Below are 6,733 nucleotides of genomic sequence, written 5' to 3'. Positions count from 1 at the left end.
CGCGCACACCTTGGCACCCGCGTTTCCTTCATTTTAAATTTTTTTTTTTTACAATCTCTCAAGTGGGAAATTCTATAATCTCAACTTTTTTTGCCTTTTCAGGAAACTTTTGAATGGAGCGCATCATTGGTGCGCTCCGAAGTGTGCTCCAAGGTGCGCACCTCTGGTGTGCTCCAAAGCTCTCTCCAGCTGCGTGCACCTGCCCCGGCCGCGCACCCGGCCCCGCCCAGCTTCGCTCACCTGTCCCGGGCGTCTGGTGCGGAACCTTAGAGTAAGAAACATCACCGTGCACCTTGGCCAACATGCGCGACTCGACCGAGCGCGCACTGGCCGAGGTGCACACCGATTTCACCTGGGTGCGCGCGCAGCACCTCGGGCGCACCGGGGTGCGCGCACAACGCCCGGGTTGCACCGTGGCCTGTGTGCTCGGGGCGCCTCGGGTGCGCGCTCGGTGTCGCCCCCGCGCGCGCGGTAGTGCGGGCAGCGCACCCCGGCCCGGCCCGGCCCCGACGAGAACGCAAACGGGCAAAAGGTTTATTCAAATAGCATTGCGACGCCCGGCGAAAAACTAAAAAAGGGTGCAACACCGGGACTTCCCGGGAGGTCACCCATCCCAGTACTACTCCGGCCCAAGCGCGCTTAACTGCGGAGTTCTGATGGGATCCGGTGCACTAACGCTGGTATGATCGCACCCGTTATGAGCTTGTCGCAGTGTGTACTTAGCAAACCGCGACCCACGTGCGAATCCACCCCGGCCACCCACCCCCGTCGAGGTGCACACCCTCCCTCGCGAAGTGCGCCCCGTTCGCCAAGTGTGAGCCCTGCCCGGGTGCGCGCACCTTGCTAGGGCGTCGGGTGTGCACCCGGCCCGGCCTACGTGCGTGCACCTGGACGGGGCGTCGTGTGCGTGCAGTGTCCCGTCTGCAACGCGGTGCCCACACACCACCTCGGGCGCAACGACCTGCGCTCACATGTGGGCCGAGTGCACCTTGGTGCATGTTCGGGGCGCCTCGGGTGCACGCTCGATCTTGCCCCGGTGCACCAAGGCGCTCGGTTTGCCCCGGGTGCGCACTTGGTGCAAGGTGGGCACCCAAAATAGGGATCAAGCACCAAAACACAAGTTTCGGGATGCAAAATGGGACCCAAGGACCACAAATGCGTTCCAAGACCCATGATGGGTCCACGAGAACAAAAATGTGTTCCGAGACTTAATAAACAAATATTGGGTTTTAGGAGAAGAAACATGCTCTGATGCCCAAAACGAGAATCGACCCCGAAAAGGCCACAGGCCAAAAGTGGGATGCGAGACAAAAAAAAATGGGACCCGAGGACCAAAATTGGGTTCCCAGGTCGAAGACAGGGCAACCGGACAAGAAACGACCTCTAAGGCTCGAAATGAGTCCCGACGACTAAAACTTGACAAGAAGCACCCATCAGGCACCCAACTCGACACCCATGGGATGCCGACCCACCCGGGCTTCCACCTAGCACACCTTGGCACCCACCCACCCTCGCACCCAACCTCGCACCCAACTTAGCACCTTTGAACCCACATTGGCACTCACCCTGACCCTGGCACCTTGGAACCCACATTGGCACTCACCTTGACCCTGGCACCCACCTTTGCACTCACCTTGGGACCCACCCTGGCTCCCACCTCGGCACCCACCCAGACACCCACCTTGGTTCCTTGGCACCCACCTTGGATCCTTGGCACCCACCCCGACACCCACCTTGGCACGCAACTTGGCTACTTGCCACCCACCTTGGCTCCTTGACGCCCACCCCGACAACCACCCCGTGACCTACCCTGGCTAGGGTTGGTGCACACCCACCCTGGTGCCCACCTTGGCACCCACCCCATGACCCACCTTGGCACGCACCTTAGTACCCACCCCGTTACCCACCCTAGGACCCACCCCGTGACCCACCTTGGCCAGGGTGGGTGCCTTGGTGCGCACAACTTGCCTGGGCTGCACACCAGGGCGGGCTCAAGATGGCACCCGCGTTCCGTTTTTTTCACTATCTTTCAAAACGGAAATTTTAAAATCTCGTTTTTTTTTTTTTTTTGCCTTTTCTGGAAATTAGTGAAGGCAGCGCATCAAAGGTGCGCAATGCTGGTGCGAACCCGGGAGCGCTCCGATGTGTGCTCCAAGGTGCGGCGTGCACGAAGTCCGAGCCCGGCTTGCCCCGGGTGCGCACCTCGCGTGCACCTTCGCCGGGGTGAGCACCTTGGCTGGGTTGCGCGCCCTGGTGCGCACCAAGGAGCGCTCTGAAGTGTGCTCCAAGGTGCGGCGTGCACGAAGTCGGAGCTCGGTTTGCCCCGGGTGTGCACCTCGGGTGCGCACCTCGCGTGCACCTTCGCTGCGGTGGGCACCTTGGCTGGGTTGCGCGCCTTGGTGGGCACCATGCAGTGCACGAAGTCGGAGCCCGGTTTGCCCCGGGCGCGCACCTCCGCCAGGGTGGGCACCTTGGTGCGCACAACTTGCCTGGGCTGCGCACCAGGAAGGGCTCAAGATGGCACCCGCGTTCCGTTTTTTTCACTATCTTTCAGAACGGAAATTTTAAAATATCGTTTTTTTTTGCCTTTTCTGGAAATTAGTGAAGGCAGCGCATCAAAGGTGCGCAACGCTGGTGCGAACCTGGGAGCGCTCCGATGTGTGCTCCAAGGTGCGGCGTGCACGAAGTCGGAGCCCGGTTTGCCCCGGGTGCGCCCTGGTGGGCACCATGGTGCGCACCAAGGAGCGCTCCGAAGTGTGCTCCAAGGTGCGGCCTGCACGAAGTCGGAGCCCGGTTTGCCCCGGGCGTGCACCGCGGGTGGGCACCTTGGTGCGCATGCCTTGCCTGGGCTGCGCACCAGGGCGGGCTCAAGATGGCACCCGCGTTCCGTTTTTTTCACTATCTTTCAAAACGGAAATTTTAAAATCTCATTTTTTTTTGCCTTTTCTGGAAATTAGTGAAGGCAGCGCATCAAAGGTGCGCACCTCGCTGCCCACCACGGTGCGCAACGCCGGTGGGCACCCGGGAGTGCTTCGAAGTGTGCTCCAAGGTGCTGCGTGCACGTTGTCGGAGCCCGGTTTGCCCCGGGTGCGCACCTCGCGTGCACCTTCGTCGGGGTGGGCACCTTGGCTGGGTTTGCCCCGGCTGCGCTCCGAAGCGGGGTTATTGGAGCGCCGCCTCTTTTTTTGTCGGAGCGTTTGGTGGGGTTTCTCGCATTGGCTCTTCCCAGGCCCGGTTGCCACCCTGGCGCGCACGAAGTCGGAAGTAGGGTTAATTGCCCGGGTGCGCACCTTTGCCAGGGTGGGCACCTTACCTGGGCTGTGCACCAGGGCGGGCTCAAGATGGCACCCGCGTTCCGTTTTTTTCACTATCTTTCAAAACGGAAATTTTAAAATCTCCTCTTTTTTTTGCCTTTTCTGGAAATTAGTGAAGGCAGCGCATCAAAGGTGCGCACCTCGCTGCCCACCTTGGTGTGCTCTGAGGTGCGCACCCGGGAGCGCTACGAAGTGTGCTCCAAGGTGCGGCGTGCACGTTGTCGGAGCCCGGTTTGCCCCGGGTGCGCACCTCGCCTGCACCTTGGCCGGGGTGGGCACCCTGGCTGGGTTTGCCCAGGGTGCGCTCCGAAGCGGGGTTACTGGAGCGCCCCCTCTTTTTTTGTCAGAGCGTTTGGTGGGGTTTCTCGCATTGGCTCTTCCCAGGCCCGGTTGTTGGGTGCGCTCCCACCCTGGCGCGCGCGAAGTTGGAAGTTGGGTTAATTGCCCGGGCGCGCACCTTCGCCAGGGTGGGCACCTTGGTGCGCACACCTTGGCTGGGCTGCGCACCAGGGCGGGCTCAAGATGGCACCAGCATTCCCTTTTTCTCACTATCTTTCAAAACGGAAATTTTAAAATCTCGTTTTTTTTTGCCTTTTATGGAAATTAGTGAAGGCATCGCATCAAAGGTGCGCACCTCGCTGCCCACCTTGGTGTGCTCCGAGGTGCCCACCACGGTGCGCTCCGAGGTGCCCACCACGGTGCGCAACGCCGGTGCGAACCCGGGAGCGCCCCGATGTGTGCTCCAAGGTGCGGCGTGCACGAAGCCGGACCCCGGTTTGCCCCGGGTGCGCACCTCGCGTGCACCTTGGTGCGCACACCTTGGCTGGGTTGCGCGGCCTGGTGGGCACCATGGTGCGCACCAAGGAGCGCTCCAAAGTGTGCTCCAAGGTGCGGCGTGCACGAAGTCCTAGCCCGGTTTGCCCCGGGTGCGCACCTTCGCCGCGGTGGGCACCATGGCGTGCACGAAGTCGGAGCCCGGTTTGCCCCGGGTGCGCACCTCGCGTGCACCTTCGCCGGGGTGGGCACCTCGGCTGGGTTGCGCGCCCTGGTGCGCACCAAGGAGCGCTCCGAAGTGTGCTCCAAGGTGCGGCGTGCACGAAGTCGGAGCCCGGTTTGCCCCGGGTGCGCACCTTCGCCGCGGTGGGCACCCTGGTGCGCACCATGGCGTGCACGAAGTCGGAGCCCGGTTTGCCCCGGGTGCGCACCTCGCGTGCACCTTCGGCGGGGTTGCGCGCCCTGGTGCGCACCAAGGAGCGCTCCGAAGTGTGCTCCAAGGTGCGGCGTGCACGAAGTCGGAGCCCGGTTTGCCCCGGGTGCGCACCTCGCGTGCACCTTCGGCGGGGTTGCGCGCCCTGGTGGGCACCATGGTGCGCACCAAGGAGCGCTCCGAAGTGTGCTCCAAGGTGCGGCGTGCACGAAGTCGGAGCCCGGTTTGCCCCGGGTGCGCACCTCGCGTGCACCTTCGCCGCGGTGGGCACCATGGCGTGCACGAAGTCGGAGCCCGGTTTGCCCCGGGTGCGCACCTCGCGTGCACCTTCGCCGGGGTGGGCACCTCGGCTGGGTTGCGCGCCCTGGTGCGCACCAAGGAGCGCTCCGAAGTGTGCTCCAAGGTGCGGCGTGCACGAAGTCGGAGCCCGGTTTGCCCCGGGTGCGCACCTCGCGTGCACCTTCGCCGCGGTGGGCACCATGGCGTGCACGAAGTCGGAGCCCGGTTTGCCCCGGGTGCGCACCCCGCGTGCACCTTCGCCGGGGTGGGCACCTCGGCTGGGTTGCGCGCCCTGGTGCGCACCAAGGAGCGCTCCGAAGTGTGCTCCAAGGTGCGGCGTGCACGAAGTCGGAGCCCGGTTTGCCCCGGGTGCGCACCTCGCGTGCACCTTCGCCGCGGTGGGCACCTTGGCTGGGTTGGGCACCATTGAGCGCTCCGAAGTGTGCTCCAAGGTGCGCACCATGGCCCTCCAAGGTGCGCAGCATGGCGTGCACGAAGTCGGAGCCCGGTTTGCCCCGGGTGCGCACCTCGCGTGCACCTTCGCCAGGGTGGGCACCTCGGTGCGCACACCTTCTCAATGTTTTCTTGCCTTTTCTGGAAATTGGTGAAGGCAGCGCATCAAAGGTGCGCACCTCGGTGTGCTCCGAGGTGCGAACCCGAGAGCGCTCCGAGGTGCCCACGAAGTCGAAAGTCGGGTTAATTGCATTGTTTTCCCCGGGTGCGCTCCGAGGTGCGCAACATCGGTGCGCACCAAGGAGGGCTCCGAAGTGTGCTCCAAGGTGCGCACGATTCGGAGCTCGGTTTGCCCGGGGTGCGCACACCTTGGCTGGGTTGCGCACCCTTTGTGCGCTCCAAGGTGCGCACGAAGTCGGAGCTCGGTTTGCCCCGGGTGCGCACCTTCGCCAGGGTGCGCACCTTGATGCGCACGCCTTGGCTGGGCTGCGCACCTTGGTGGGCGCCATGGTGCGCACCTTTCGTGCGCTCCAAGGTGCGCACGAAGTCGGAGCTCGGTTTGCCCCGGGTGCGCACCTTGGTGGGCGCCATGGTGCACTCCGAGGTGCCCAAGATTGGTGCGCACCAAGGAGCGCTCCGAAGTGCGCTCCAAGGTGCGCAGGTGCGCGCGAAGTCGAAAGTTGGGTTAATTGTCCGGTTTGCCTCGGGTGCGCACCTTGCGTGCACCTTCGCCAGGGTGGGCGCCTTGGTGCGCACACCTTGGCTGGGCTGCGCACCCGGGCGCGCACACCTTGGCACCCGCGTTTCCTTCATTTTAAATTTTTTTTTTTTACAATCTCTCAAGTGGGAAATTCTATAATCTCAACTTTTTTTGCCTTTTCAGGAAACTTTTGAATGGAGCGCATCATTGGTGCGCTCCGAAGTGTGCTCCAAGGTGCGCACCTCTGGTGTGCTCCAAAGCTCTCTCCAGCTGCGTGCACCTGCCCCGGCCGCGCACCCGGCCCCGCCCAGCTTCGCTCACCTGTCCCGGGCGTCTGGTGCGGAACCTTAGAGTAAGAAACATCACCGTGCACCTTGGCCAACGTGCGCGACTCGACCGAGCGCGCACTGGCCGAGGTGCACACCGATTTCACCTGGGTGCGCGCGCAGCACCTCGGGCGCACCGGGGTGCGCGCACAACGCCCGGGTTGCACCGTGGCCTGTGTGCTCGGGGCGCCTCGGGTGCGCGCTCGGTGTCGCCCCCGCGCGCGCGGTAGTGCGGGCAGCGCACCCCGGCCCGGCCCGGCCCGGCCCCGACGAGAACGCAAACGGGCAAAAGGTTTATTCAAATAGCATTGCGACGCCCGGCGAAAAACTAAGAAAGGGTGCAACACCGGGACTTCCCGGGAGGTCACCCATCCCAGTACTACTCCGGCCCAAGCGCGCTTAACTGCGGAGTTCTGATGGGATCCGGTGCACTAACGCTGGTATGATCGCACCC

The 6,733-nt window shown here is 63.4% G+C and overlaps 2 non-coding genes across 2 annotated transcripts; both read right to left on the bottom strand.

The window, feature by feature from the left end:
- Positions 1 to 575: 575 nt before the first annotated feature.
- On the bottom strand, positions 576 to 694 carry LOC131865112 (5S ribosomal RNA). Its single transcript, XR_009363844.1, has one exon. It is a non-coding gene; the product is annotated as a 5S ribosomal RNA (ribosomal RNA).
- A 5,920-nt stretch (positions 695 to 6,614) lies between these two features.
- On the bottom strand, positions 6,615 to 6,733 carry LOC131865111 (5S ribosomal RNA). The gene has a single exon (XR_009363843.1). It is a non-coding gene; the product is annotated as a 5S ribosomal RNA (ribosomal RNA).

Source organism: Cryptomeria japonica, unplaced genomic scaffold, assembly GCF_030272615.1.
Source record: "Cryptomeria japonica unplaced genomic scaffold, Sugi_1.0 HiC_scaffold_101, whole genome shotgun sequence".
Lineage (NCBI taxonomy): Eukaryota > Viridiplantae > Streptophyta > Pinopsida > Cupressales > Cupressaceae > Cryptomeria > Cryptomeria japonica.
This window is presented reverse-complemented; position numbering and strand designations above follow the sequence as displayed.